This window comes from Gorilla gorilla, chromosome 22 (genome assembly GCF_029281585.2).
Source record: "Gorilla gorilla gorilla isolate KB3781 chromosome 22, NHGRI_mGorGor1-v2.1_pri, whole genome shotgun sequence".
NCBI classification, from domain to species: Eukaryota; Metazoa; Chordata; class Mammalia; order Primates; family Hominidae; genus Gorilla; species Gorilla gorilla.
Window position 1 is genome coordinate 29,329,004 of NC_073246.2, and position 15,666 is coordinate 29,344,669.

At 38.7% G+C, this 15,666-nt stretch overlaps 1 pseudogene; it reads right to left on the reverse strand.

Moving 5' to 3' along the window:
* Positions 1 to 1,233: 1,233 nt before the first annotated feature.
* Positions 1,234 to 1,894, reverse strand: LOC109024447 (large ribosomal subunit protein uL16-like; annotated as a pseudogene).
* Between the last annotated feature and the right edge of the window lie 13,772 nt (positions 1,895 to 15,666).

The following is a 15,666-nucleotide window of genomic DNA, read 5'->3' on the forward strand; positions in this document are numbered from 1 at the left end:
GCAGTGTATTAGAGCTCATATTACGGAGGAACTGGAGATTTTGTAAGGTGTCCCATTTTTCTCTGTCACGGATAAGAATATTTTGATAATAGTGAAATTCTGATCACATCACAAGATGTATTTCTGGTGTTGAAACAAGACAATTAACTGGCTTTGGAAAAGACTTGGATAGTTTTCAAACTACCCACGTATAATAACAGGAAAACTGCATAGACAAAGAAGTCGATGGGGAGAAAAAATAAACACAGTGTAAGCTCAGCACCAGAGATTGCAGGTCATGAGGATCTGTGTAGTGAGCCACACAGTAAAATAAATACAATCTAAACAAATAAAGCATAGTGCATTCATTTAAATACTTTAAAATATTTAAAATAAATAAATGAAGCATAGTGTATTTGTTGGTTAGTGAGAAAAAGTAGCAGGAAAGGTGACTCTGAATAATATAGATATTAAGTTATGAAGTGTGAGGCCATCTCTAATATGTTAATAACATGAAAACATACTAATCAATCATTGCCATGCTGAATGAACTTTCCAAAGGGTTCATTCCTTTACCTTTCTGTAGAGAGGTGGCTGTCAGTTTCCACTTTCTGAAGTTTTCAAATGTTCTTTCTCTCTTTCTCTTTCCCTCTTTCGATACAAAAGGAAGTATTGGAAGAAATGTCCCCAAAAATGTTTTGAGTTCACAGCAACTTTATCAAATACAAAAATAAATAAATAAATAAATAAATAACTGGAAATATTGTTATGAGGTCAATTTTCCATTTATCAAAATTTCCTTTCTTGACAAACACAATTCACTGGTCATTTTAAGTTTTAAGGAAAGTGCTGTATTTAATGGCTCATGCGTATTTTCATTGCTTGAAGTTGTCCATAGTTTATTGATTGCATATTCTTTCTCTTCAGCAAAATGGCAGTACATTGATGACGAACATGGGATCCCGTGGGTTAACACCACACTAAATGTAACCTAACACTCTTAGATGCTCGATGTGTTGGCCAGAGCCTCCTAGTCTATAATGTGAGTAGGACATATACTATACAGCATGAGATAAAGTTTAAACAAGTTAGTGTTCAACTGTAGGATCTCAGAGCAATCTAAAGCACTGAGGTTGCCTAGGGACAAACATTTTCATGAATTATATTTATTTATTTATTTATTTTTATTTTTTAGATGGACAGGAAGTAGGATTTATTGGTGAGTATTAAGACGGGGAAGCACAGTGGAAGCCCTCATGAATGCGGGGCCTGCCACTTGTCCAGAGGGCCATGACTAGGGATGTAGGCGACCCCACAACCATCTGGGATGAGCTGCTTCTCAGCCACCATGTCTTCAAATTCATTTGCATTGAATTTGGTGAAGCCCCACTTCTTTGAGATGTGGATCTTCTGGCGGCCAGGGAACTTGAACTTGGCCCTGCTTAGGGCGTCAATCACATGCTCCTTGTTCTGCAGCTTGGTGAGGATCGACATGATAACTTGGCCAATGCAAACCCCGGCCACAGTGCCCTGGGGCTTTCCAAAGGCACCTCGCATGCCTATTTGAGCCTGTCAGCCCCAGCACAGGACAACGTCTTGTTGATGCGGATGACGTGGAAGGAGTGGAGCCACACCCGGATATGGAAGCCATCTTTGCCACAGCTTTTTACCGTGTACTTATTGGCGCAAATTCGGGCAGCCTCCAGGGCTTCAGAGGACAGCTGCTCAAACTCATCTGACACCATGTGGCCATAAAGCGGAAACTCATCCACTTTTACCTTCTTCCGCCCCAGGTCAAAGATGCGAATCTTGACATCAAGGACACCTTGGCAGAAGCGAGACTTTGGGTACGGCTTGTTCTTACAATACCGGTAACAACCCGTGGGGCGGCGGCCCATGGCGACACCAGGATCTTCAGTGGTGCTCTCAAGGGAAAGAGAGCATGAATTCTTATTAATATAATAATTTATGTACTTTACCTCAATTTATTTTTATTTTTTATGTTTAATTGACAAATAGAATTGTATATGTATATATATATATGCATATGTATATTTTCTTTCTTTTTTTTTTTTTTTTTTTTTTGAGACGGAGTCTTGCTCTGTTGCCCAGGCTGGAATGCAGGGGCGCAATCTCGGCTCACTGCAAGCTCCGCCTCCTGGGTTCACGTCATTCTCCTGCCTCAGCCTCCCAAGTAGCTGGGACTACAGGTGCCTGCCACCAAGCCAGGCTAATTTTTTTTTTTTTTTTTTTTTGGTATTTTTAGTAGAGGCAAGGTTTCACTGTGTTAGCCAGGATGGTCTCGATCTCCTGACCTCGTGATCTGCCCGCCTCGGCCTCCCAAAGTGCTGGGGTTACAGGCCTGAGCCACCACGCCTGGCTGAATTGTATATATTTATGCTGTACAACATGTACAATATATATCCAACATATATCTTGGGTATATATCTAGACACTATGGAATGGCAGAATCAGGCTAATTATCATATTCCATTTCCTCACACACTTACCATTTTTGTGGTGACAGCACTTAAAATCTACCCTTTTAGCACATGGTACATTGCTGTTAAGTATGATCACTGAGTCCTGAACTTATTGCTCCTAACTGAAATTTTAAAATTGATTTCTTTCTTATCTTCTTGTCTTTACTTGGAAGCCAACTATTGTTTTTCTTGGTTTTTAAATGATGGGTGGCATGCTAATCTGAGGTCCGTTTTGCAACTTCTTGAGAACAGATTACCCAAGGAAACAACAACCATATTCCCTAGTGTCTTATGATGTAACCAGTGGAATGGTACCCATGGGAGGAGAGGGAAGAGGTAAAAACTTGGTTGTGGACCTCGGCTCATGCAATTTTGCTCTGTGGTGGGGACCCTCTACTGTTCGGCTTTCCAGTGTTACTGTGTGTATTCTTTTATATGCTGAGGAAGTTGTAGGAAAGTAAGGAAAATAAAACACTTTTTTTTTTTTGAGACAGAATCTTGCTCTATGCCCCAGGCTGGAGTGCAGTGGCACAATTTCAGCTCACTACAGCCTCCACCTCCTGGGTTCAAGGGATTCTCCTGTCTCAGCCTCCTGAATAGCTGGGACTACAGGCGCCCACCACCACACCTGGCTAATTTTCGTATTTTTTCGGTAGAGATGGGGTTTCACCATGTTGGCCAGGCTGGTCTTGAACTCCTTGACCTCAATTGATTCACCCATCTCAGCCTCCCAAAGTGCTGGGATTACAGGTGTGAGCCACTGTGACTGGCCTGTTCGTTTTTTACATCAGCATATCTGTTACTCCCCACTAAGGATGAGGAACTTCGCACTGGAGCAAGATGATTAGGAGAAAAATGAATCTGCTTTGCCACCTAGTTTGGGGGGAATTGATGGAGCACACACTTCTGAGGGACACATGATCTCTTTCTCAGCAGTAACTTGCTAATGCTGTACCAGCTTTCAGCTTGTCTGGAAATGGCAAGAGTGTTTTCTGAGTGTCTTATGGACACAATGAATCAGCTTTACCTCAAAATAAAAGTTAAAAAAAAATACATTCTGGCTTACCCCATGATACAATGCTAAGTGCATTCATAGGCACACACACGGAGTCTTTCTGTCTAAAAAACAGCATTGTGTTTACATCCTGCCACCTATCTCAGAGGGACTGACTAAGACTTGGAAAACTCTGATGATATCCTTTAATCTTTTCCTTAATATGGGAATATAGTGTTTAATCTTTGTACCTTTTTATATAAGTTTTCATCTGAAATGGTTTTTTTTCAAATGTATTTCTCTTAGGTTGGGTGCATGGTGGCACAATATCATGCCTTATTACTTAACGTTCACATCTCCCTCCCAATAATTTAAACTATTCAAATATTTGTTGATAATTTTCGTATTCCTATTTCATGTTTGCACAGCCAAATAACACATGTAAAATTCCTTTAATCTCTCCATACAAAATAAATCCTCCATTGCCTTAATTATTCCTAGTAGTGCTTTCTGAACTTTTACTAGCCTTGCTTGGCAGAATTATGGTGAGAAAGTTGAATCCAGGCTGTCAGTAGCAAAGTGTTTGCCATGCTATTATCCTTGGCAATTGCAGGCCTCCTCCAGGCTACAAAACAGCTCAGTGCCTACCTCCTTTTCCCTGCTTTCTACTGGCCTACAAATTCCAGCTGTGGTCAGCTGGTGAGCTCTGAGCTACAGGGACAGCGTGGCGCATGTTTTGGGCTTGACTCAGGGATCATGTAATGTTGGGACAGTGAACTTTCCGATGGGAGCCAATAACACCCATGGTTGTTTTCACCTCCTGACCAGAATATCTCAACTTAATTCAATCATCTGAACATCAATGAGGGTGACTGGAAAAAATTTTTTATCACAGCACTAAAATAAAAGCAATTCCAAGATGTTTTCTTTTCCACTGCACATTTTCAGAGCTTTGATTTTCCTGGTAAAATGCTCTTTGCATGTGCCATGTTCCCAGATTAGGAGAAGATACCCAAGGGAGAAGAGGTAAAAATGCACATAGATAATTTTACACCATGACACCGTGGTTAAGGCTTTCAAGGATGCTTTTAATGATGCTATGTGCCATGGTTTTAAAAGTCACTATCAAGTTATTTATTTGCATATATTTTGTTTCCTCTTAAAAAGTCTTTAAATAAATAAAAGAGGAGAAATTGTACAAATTTCTTCTTTTACTGAGTACCTACTCTTGCTTTGTGTTTATGAGTGAAGAGAGATGGGGAACATACAGAATATTAAGTGGTATATTTAAGATACTTGTTCATTTTAAGATTTAGGCTTGCAATTTAGGTGTGCCTAATTTGTCTGCTTTGGGAGCTCAAAGGTCAAGTTGCCACCGCAATTAAGCATCAATATTCCTTAATTTGAAGTGTTAAAAAATATGTGTGTGTGAGAGTGTGCATATCTGTGTTCAACTATCTGCCTTTATTAGTTTTCTAGTCCTGCTGTACATAACACATCACTATAGAGTTACCACCTTAAATACATAGGTCCAAAGTCTGACACTGATTTCATTACTGGCAACAGGTTCTTTGATATGAGGCAAAAAGAGTTTTCCCAGACAAGTCTTCACTGGAGCTTGTGCCGGGGCATAAGGGAGACAGCAAGAGAGAAAGAGAGAGAATTCCCTAATTCCACTAGAAGAGCTGTAGGGCTTTTTTGTTAGGCAAAGCATGGAAATTGACATGCAAGTTGGGCTGGACAAAGCACATAAAGGGTAGAGCACAGGCTAGCATTATCTGGTTGCAATGGTTGAGTAATGAACCATCTGGTGGTCTGGCCAGTGGCAACAAGGCTGCATTCCTTCCTGAGGTGGGACACTCTGCAACCTTGGTTATCTCCTAAGGCCAGTTCCTGGAATTCTTTAAGTAAAGACATGTTTAAACGGTGATGTAAGTGAGGTAATGGTGTGAGTTCTGTGATCAGTGAGAATGCATAAAAGACTCCGCTAGGTGACTTGAAACTGAGCTTTGTCTCCACTCTGCCTCAGTTTCTCTGGATTAAAATTGAGGTGTCAGAAGAGTGGGGCTTCTTACCAGAGACAGTGGGAAAGGATGAAGCTATTGACAGAATTCAGTTTCTTGTGGTTGTAGGCATGAGGTTCCCATCTCCTTGTACTCTGTCAGCTGGGAACTGGTTGTATTTCCTAGAATTCTCTTTCCAGTCCTTGTTTGTGGCCACCTCCTATCTAGAACCAGCAGAGGCATGTGGAAGTTGAATGGTTCTCATATTTGGAAGCTCTGTGACTTCACCTTCTGCCTTCCTCTTTCACCACATCTCTGACACCAGGCAGGGAAAATTCCCTGCTTTGAAGGGCTCATGTGATCAGATTGTGTCTCTCCAGATAATTAAAAAAAAGAAAAAAAATCCCTGCTTTGAAGTCTGTAACCTAAAAATTACCCTATATTAAAGCCTGTGTCCTAAAATTTTATCTGCAATCATTTTTTTGTTATTGTTGTTGTTGTTGTTGTTTGTTGGTTTCTTTCTTTCCTCTTCCTTCCTTCCTTCCTTCTTCCTTCCTTCCTTCCTCCTTTCTTCCTCCTTCCTTCCTTCCCCCCTCCCTTCCTCCCTCTTTCTTTCTTTCTTTCTTTCTTTCTTTCTTTCTTTCTTTCTTTCTTTCTTTCTTTCTTTCTTTCTTTCTTTCTTTCTTTCTTGTCTTTCTGTCTTCTTTTCTTTTCCTTTTTTTTTTGCCATGTACTATAAGCAGCTATTTACAGGTTCTAGGGATTTGGTCATGGATTTTTCTGTGTGTGTGGCAGAAAGGGGGCACTATTTAGCCTAAGACTTTCCAGCGTCCTCTTTCTTTCTCTCACCCTCTTTCTCTGCAACATGGCCTCAAGAGCAAGAAAAAAGATAAGATGCTGAGTCAGAAAAACCTGACTTCAAAATTCTTTCCCCTACCAGCAGCTCACTAATTACCCAGCTGGTAATTTGATAACAGGAATTTTCTTCATCCTTTCAAAGATTTGTTTCATTTCTTGTTGTCGTATTTACTTCATCAGGTAATTGTAAAATTGATGGTATAGTCAGATGTCTGCATCTAGTGCTATGCCTGGCATACGGCATGGGAGGGTGCACTTTTAATCCAATTTTATTTCAGAGGAACCATTGTACATCCTGTTTCTTATCAAAAGTTGCTTCATGGCAGTTACCCCAGGTCACTGAGACCAAGCCAGGGCTGTCATTCTCAGAGGGGGAGATGGAAGGGAGTGATACAGGGGAGGGCCTAGCAGGCAAAGGAAGTTGGAAACTGTCCTCTGTAAGCCCAGCACGTGGGAAGCAGCTGGGTGCATTAATTTCACCTTTGTCATCCCTGGCATTGGAAAACCACAACCAGCTTACACAGAAAGGATTCTCAAATGGAACTTTCTCAAATTTATGGTGAAAAACACTAGGAAACTGCTTTGAATTGAAGCATGGCACTGATTATTATCCAGTTCATCCTCTCTGCTAAAGCCATTTGACTCTCATGTGCTTAATAAGAGATCCTTGGAAACATTAAGTGCTATCCAAGAAGCAAAAATAAAGCAGAACAACCAAAACAAAATGAAAACAAAAAATAAGAGCAATAACCTGCATGGTAATAGGAGAAAATTTTATTTTTTATCTATTTTCTTCAAATCTTGCTTATAGGTAAAAGAGAAAATTATTTGAGTAAATATAATGCATTCCCTAAAGAAACAAAAAAGATACTCAGAGGTCCTCTGAAAGCCAGCTCCCCATCTTCTTATTAGACTATGACTGAGCATTTGCCCAATTGGACATATCACACCCTGTGGCTAGAATGTGGTATTTACATTGTTATAAATAAATTGACATGTGTGTATAGCTCTGGTGGGGGGACCGTGGACAATAGAGCACATACTGTTCCTGAGTTCATCTCATGTTCCCTCAGTCAGTTTCAGTCAGAGATGAATGTTCATTTAATCAGGAAATTTTATCTTGTCTTTAAAAGCCTTGGCAACTGTAAATGAGGGGAGATCTAAGATTAGTAATGTACTCTGACAAACTCTTCTTTTTTAAAGTTATGTCAGATTTTCCAGAGCAGGATTTCAGTTTTCTTCAACAAAGTTTATTCTTAGCTTATACAAAATAGGCTTACTCTAAAACCCTAATCATGAAGTAGTACATTCAGATAAGAGGGAAATTAAAATATATCAAAATGAAACAGCAGAAAGTAAACATGCCATCCTTATTTTATGTCACTGGAAAAAAATTGTGTGTGTGTGTGTGTGTTTAGCACTAGCATGTGGCATTACAGGACATTTAGGTTACCATTTAAAATTTCTCTAACAAATTATGGTAATAACCATTTATTGAATCTAACAAAATGACTTCTTTTGAAACATGGTAGCCTGAGCTTAATTGTCTGTCATCATCTCTATCTAAACCCCTATAAAAAATTTCTGTCTCCTAACTTTTTTTTTGTGAAATGCTTAAGTTCAATTATTTTTAATTTTGTTTGCTTTTTAATAAATATATTGAAGGTTAATTTTATTTTAATAACTACCTTAGTCATATCACATAAATTTTGAAAGGCAACGTATTCATTTCTAAATAATCTTTCCGTGATAATACTTATTTTTCAACTGCAAGTTTATTGGAAGAGTGTTATTTAAAAAGATTGTAGGGGTTGTAACTATCTGTTTACCCCTTCATTCATCGAGCTATCCATCAATGCAAGCATCAGTCTTCCAAATCAGTACTATTTATCTCTATCATTTCTTGCGTATATTTTGTTGTTAATTCTATTTTGACTCTATTGTACTCAGAGAATATATATTTGTGCTACATGTAGCACAAAAAACAATGAGTTGAATAACACAGTTTAGAAATGCTAAAGCAAAAATAAAGGTTTTTCCAGTTGTATCTCACAAATCCATAATAATAATGGAAGAACATCCACAGCCCTTTTAGTATCAATAGTTGAACTTTATATTCTCTGAGTACAATAGAGTCAAAATAGAATTAACAACAAAATATACACAAGAAATATATAATTCCCCCTAGCCTCCACTCCTCAGGCTCTGATAACCACGGTTCTGCTCTCTACTCTTGTGACACCAGCTTTTTTAGATTCCACAAATGCATGAGATCATGTGGTACTTTTCTTTCTGTGCCTGGCTTATTTCACTTAATGTCATACAGGTTCATCCATGTTAACGCAAAAGACAAGATTTCATTCCATTTTATGCCTGAGTAGTATTCTTTGTGAATCTATACCTATACCACATTTTGAATGGAACTTGTAGTTTCTTTTAACTATTGATTAAAAAGTTAGAATTAAATGCGAAAAGTAAACGTATATATGATGTATACATGTATGTATGATGTTTGTATATATGTATACATATATATAACAATGTGAGTGCCATTTTAAAAGATTGTCTCTAAATATTGGGTCGTGTTACAAAGTAAACCTCAAGGAATTAGAAGTAAACATTTAAGACAGGCCGCACAATTAAATTTTGTATCTTTATTTTAGTGACTAAATATCTTGCTTCACTGCTTTCCAGCCTTAGTAAATGGGTGGTTGATTCAAGCTAAATTCAGCATATTTAAATTTAAATTTCTCATCACAGAGCCATCTTTGTTTATCCTATTTTCTCCCACTCACTATTTTGTGCTTTGTAATTACTTACTACAGGAAACTGCACCTAATATGTATGGTACTTTATACAACTGAGTACTTTCTACCAAATCCCATGAATGAAGCCAGGTTCTATTTATCTTCAATTACATAACTTAGGAAATATGAGGGATATTTTATATCTTCTACCAATTTATATTATTCCATCCATTCATTCATTCAGCAAATACCCATTGAGTGCCTATGATTTGTCAGTGTTATGTTTCTGTGTCTTAATTTTCTTCAAAATATTTTGGTTCATGCAGAGTTGGAGCCTCACCAGACACCAAACCTGCCAGCATCTTGATCTTGGACTTCTCAGCCTCTAGAACTGTGAATAATAAATTTCTACTATTTATAAATCACTCTGTTTTTGGTGATTTATTATAGCTACATATGGTTAATACAGATGGACTAAGATACTCATGTTTACCCTGCTTCAGATAGAGAATTTTGATGAATAGATTGTAAACTGAAGGAAGACTTTAGAGTTAAAAATGGAACCAGCGTGGGTCAATACTGTGAGTTGAGTTGATTCGGGCTTGAATACAAACCACCCTTCCAAAGGTGAGGTCAGGTGCACTCTCAGAGCCCCTCAGTTGAATATCATCCTGTGGCCCAACTCCAGAAGGAAACCTTTAATCCTCCCCAAGAAATCTGGGACAAGGGAAAAAAACAAAAAGGAAAAATCCATATTTTCAAACTTTTTACAAGTGAACTCTGATTTCCCCTTACTTTTCACATTCATTCATTTTTCTAGGTAGATCTAACAAATTACTTGTCAAAAATAAATCAGCAGTCAATAGTGCTAATTTCATGGCTGCATATTTACAGTCAAGGTATGAGTTGAGATTTCCCTTATCATTCAGTTTATGGTCCTAAAAAGTCTTTTTAAAGATATGCCACATAGTAAAATTGAAGATTGTTCTCTTTAGGGATGCAAATATGTAGAAAAGGTAAACAGAGTTCCCTTTTCAGTGAAAACTAGCCAGAAATAAAGCAAGTACTAATAATATACAAGAGCAGATTAACTCAAAGGTAGGTTTGTACCGGTCAGTTAAGTAGAAGTCGTATTATCTGACTTTATCATTCTTTCCTCTAAGGATGTGGCGACAAATATATATATATATATCAGCTTGTTTAACACACATATATATACACATATGTGTGTGTATATATATATTTAGTGTGTGTGATGGGTAATCGTATGTGTCAATTTGACTGAATTAACGGATGCCCGTATCACTGGTAAAACATTATTCCTGGGTGTGTTTGTGAGGATATTCCCAGAAGAGATTAGCATTTGAATAGGTAGACTGAGTTAAGAAGATCTTCCCTCACTAATGTGGCTGTGGAGGGTGGGGTAGAGGGTGGCAGGGCATCATCTAATCCATCCAGGGCCCACCAGAATAGAACAAAACGGCAGAGAAGGGACAAAAAGGCAGAGAAGATGGATGTCCCAGCTCTCACCTTGAGAGGATGAGATTATCATTGAAAATCTCTTCTTGAGCTGGGACATCCGTCTTCTCCTGCTCTTGAACAGCTGAGCTCCTCCTGGTTCTCAAGCCTTTGGACACTAGGCCTTATGCTAACAGCATTCCTAGTATTCGTGACTTCAGTCTTGGACTGGGAATTATGCCGTCAGTTCCCCTGGTTCTCAGGCCTTTGAACTCTGACTGAATTACTTCACCAGCTTTCCTGGTTCTCCAACTTGCAGATGGTAGATCGTGGAACTTCTTGACCTCCATAATCATGTGAGCCAATTCCCATAATAAATCTCCTCTCTCTCTATATATATATCCTATTGGTTCTGTTTCTCTGGAGAGTCCTGACTAATAAAGTATGCACACCAGCTTGCTCCATATTTATTCCCTTTGCACAGTTCATGCTGAACAGAGCTTCTTTAATGCGGAAGAATTTCAAAGTGCTTAATGATTTACAAAAAATGCATTGTGCTGACATTACAGTGGCCAAAATTTTTCCCAGTTCTCATAGATTCAAGGCCAAGAAAATCTCACTGGTGTGATTAGAAATGAAAGGAAATTCTTAGAATCACTAAATAGTTGAAGAAGTATAGACCTGCTGGATTGTCATTGCCCCTGTGAGTCACATCTCTATAATTAGGTCAGCATGCAGTTCTAAAAAAAATGGAGACAACTCAAATAAAATAAAATAAAGGCTTGAAGGAAGTTGGCTTGTGCAGAACACCAACTCACATGATTTTAATGTTCACACTATAAAGTAAATCAATGTTTGCACAAGCTGTAGGAAAAATTGTTAAATAACCACTCTAAAGAAGGCAATCTAGACATACAATTATGTGTGCCATTATTGAAGGGGTTAACCAGGGACCCAATCTGGGGGCCTTGAAGAGAGGTGAAAAATAGAATTCTCCAAGAATCAAACACACAGAATGGAAACATACAGTTCCCATTTGTATTAATTATGACTTTTTTGGTTGCAAGCAACAGATTCTTCTTATAGCTTGTTTAACTACCGTAGGGGATATGGTATAATAACACAAGGTTGCCACACATGGATAGGGATGAATCTGGGCTCCTGAAGAGATTTGAATCAGTGGCTAAGGTTAAAAGTTAAAATGTAAAATAGACATATATGAGTGCATCTATGAAGTAGCGAGATTAGACAGATGAATTTATGAGTTTTCGATTTGTTAGATTGAAAACATAAGTTTGGGTATCTGTAAAGCCATAAAACTGTACAGGATTAACTCAGGAGAGTATTTAGATGGAGAATAAAAATGATTAAGTTCTGTGTGCTGAGGCCCTCCATCATTTTGGGCTCAGAAAAAGGAGGATAATCTCACAAAGGAGATGAAGAGAGAGAAGTAAGTGAGATAGGAGAAAGGCTGAGAGGCTGAGATTTCCTGAAAATCTAATGCAAAAAGTTTTCAAGAAGAAGGAAGTGATAAAGGCTAACAACTACTGTATTGAAGTGGAGTGAATTGGGACTAAGAGTTTTGGGGTTAACAAGATAGAAGTTTGTGAAAATTTCGACAATCACATTTTCAGTGGCATAAGGGACGTAAAAGCCTGGCTGGGGGCTTTAAATAAAATGGAAGTGGTGGCAGTCAAATATTGATTTCTTTTTGAGGATTTTTGCTACAAGAATGGGAGTTAGGTAATAGACAGAGAGAAATGTGGAACCAAGGGAATGTTTGTTTTTGGTTTTGGTTGTTGTTGCTCTTGCTTTGTGTATTATTTCTATTTTTAATAGAGGAGAGAGTAATGAGTATCTGTATGCTGTTAGAAGTGATCCAAGATAAAGAAAAACCTAATTATGGAAGAGATAGAAGAGTCATTGTAAGAGTAAAGTTCTTGGCTGGGCGTGGTGGCTCACGCCTGTAATCCCAGCACTTTGGGAGGCTGAGGCGGGCGGATCACGAGGTCAGGAGATCGAGACCATCCTGGTTAACACGGTGAAACCCCATCTCTACTAAAAATACAAAAAAAAAAAAAAAAAAAAATTAGCTGGGTGTGGTGGCGGGCGCCTATAGTCCCAGCTACTCAGGAGGCTGAGGCAGGAGAATGGCATGAACCCAGGAGGCAGAGCTTGCAGCGAGCTGAGATAGCACCACTGCCCTCCAGCCTGGGCGAGAGAGCAAGACTCCATCTCAAAAAAAAAAAAAGAGTAAAGTTCTTAAGTTGATGAAAAGGTAAAGAATAAAAGGAAACAAGTGAGGAGGGAAAATGGGTCTGAGGAACAGGGAAGTACTTCTTTTTATTATTATTATATTTTAAGTTCTAGGGTACATGTGCACAACATGCAGGTTTGTTACACATGTATACATGTGCCATGTTGATGTGCTGCACCCATTAACTCGTCATTTACATTAAGTATTTCTCCTAATGCTATCCCTCCCCACTCCCCCCACCCCACGACAGGTGTGTGATGTTCCCTGCCCTGTGTCCAAGTGTTCCCATTGTTCAATTCCCACCTATGAATCAGAACATGCAGTGTTTGGCCTTCCGTTCCTGCGACAGTTTGCTGAGAATGATGGTTTCCAGCTTCATCCATGTCCCTACAAAGGACATGAACTCATCATTTTTTATGTCTCTATGGTATTCCATGGTGTGTATGTGCCACATTTTCTTAATCCAGTCTATCATTGATGGACATTTGGGTTGGATCCAAGTCTTTGCTATTGTGAATAGTGCCGCAATAGTGGGTTGGTTCCAAGTCTTTGCTATTGTGAATAGAGCTGCAATAAACATACGTGTGCATGTGTCTTTATAGCAGCATGATTTATAATCCTTTGGGTATATACCCAGTAATGGGATTGCTGGGTCAAATGGTATTTCTAGTTCTAGATGCTTGAGGAATCGCCACAGTGTCTTCCACAATGGCTGAACTAGTTCACACTCCCACCAACACTGTAAAAGTGTTCCTGTTTCTCCAGCACCTGTTGTTTCCTGACTTTTTAATGATCGCCATTCTAACTGGTGTGAGATGGTATCTCATTGTGGTTTTGATTTGCATTTCTCTGATGGCCAGTGATGATGAGCATTTTTTCATGTGTCTGTTGGCTGCATAAATGTCTTCTTTTGAGAAGTGTCTGTTCATATCCTTTGCCCACTTTTTGATGGGGTTGTTTGATTTTTTCCTGTAAATTTGTTTAAGTTCATTGTAGATTCTGGATATTAGGCCTTTGTCAGATGGGGAGATTGCAAAAATCTTCTCCCATTCTGTAGGTTGCCTGTTCACTCTGATGGTAGTTTCTTTTGCTGTGCAGAAGCTCTTTAGTTTAATTAGATCCCATTTGTCAATTTTGGCTTTTGTTGCCATTGCTTTTGGTGTTTTAGTCATGAAGTCCTTGCCCACTCCTATGTCCTGAATGATATTGCCTAGGTTTTCTTCTAGGGTTTTTATGGTTTTAGGTCAAACATGTAAGTCTTTAATCCATCTTGAATTAATTTTTGTATAAGGTGTAAGGAAGGGATCCAGTTTCAGCTTTCTACACATGGCTAGCCAGTTTTCCCAGCACCATTTATTAAATAGGGAATCCTCTCCCCATTTCTTGTTTTTGTCAGGTTTGTCAAAGATCAGATGGTTGTAGATGTGTGGTATTATTTCTGTGGGCTCTATTCTGTTCCGTTGGTCTATATCTCTGTTTTGGTACCAGTACCATGTTGTTTTGGATACTGCAGACTTGTAGTATAGTTTGAAGTCAGGTAGCGTGATGCCTCCAGCTTTGTTCTTTTGGCTTAGGATTGTCTTGGCAATGCGTACTCTCTTTTGGTTCCCTATGAACTTTAAAGTAGTTTTTTCCAATTCTGTGAAGAAAGTCATTGGTAGCTTGATGGGGATGGCATTGAATCTATAAATTACCTTGGGCAGTATGGCCATTTTCACGATATTGATTCTTCCTATCCGTGACCATGGAATGTTCTTCCATTTGTTTGTGTCCTCTTTTATTTTGTTGAGCAGTGGTTTGCAGTTCTCCTTGAAGAGGTCCTTCACATCCCTTGTAAGTTGGATTCGTAGGTATTTTATTCTCTTTGTAGCAATTGTGAATGGGAGTTCACTCATGATTTGGCCCTCTGTTTGTCTGTTATTGGTGTATAGGAATGCTTGTGATTTTTGCACTTTAATTTTTTATCCTGAGACTTTGCTGAAGTTGCTTATCAGCTTAAGGAGATTTTGGGCTGAGACGGTGGGGTTTTCTAAATATACAATCATGTCATCTGCAAAGAGGACAATCTGACTTCCTCATTTTCTAATTGAATACACTTTATTTCTTTCTCTTGCCTGATTGCCCTGGCCAGAACTTCCAACACTATGTTGAATAGGAGTGGTGAGAGAGGGCATCCCTGTCTTATGCCAGTTTTCAAAGGGAATGCTTCCAAGTTTTGCCCGTTCAGTAAGACATTGGCTGTGGGTTTGTCATAAATAGCTCTTATTATTTAGAGATACATTCCATCAATACCTAGTTTATTGAGAGTTTTTAGCATGAAGGCTGTTGAATTTTGTTGAAGGCCTTTTCTGCATCTATTGAGATAATCATATGGTTTTTGTCTTTGGTTCTGTTTATATGATGGATTACATTTATTGATTTGCATATGTTGAACTAGCCTTGCATCCTAGGGATTAAGCCCACTTGATCGTGGTGGCTAAGCTTTTTGATGTGCTGCTGGATTCGGTTTGCTAGTGTTTGACTGAGGATTTTTGCATCAATGTTCATCAGGGATATTTGTCCAAAATTCTCTTTTTTTAATTGTGTCTCTTTCAGGCTTTGGTGTCAGGATGATGCTGGCCTCATAAGATGAGTTAGGGAGGATTCCCTCTTTTTCTATTGATTGGAATAGTTTCAGAAGGAATGGTATCAGCTCCTCTTTGTACCTCTGGTAGAATTCGGCTGTGAATCTGTCTGGTCCTGGACTCTTTTTTGGTTGGTAAGCTTTTAATTATTGCCTCAATTTCAGAGCCTGTTATTGGTCCATTCAAGGATTCAACTTCTTCCTGGTTTAGTCTTGGGAGAGTGTATGTGTCCAGGAATTTATCCATTTATTCTAGATTTTCTA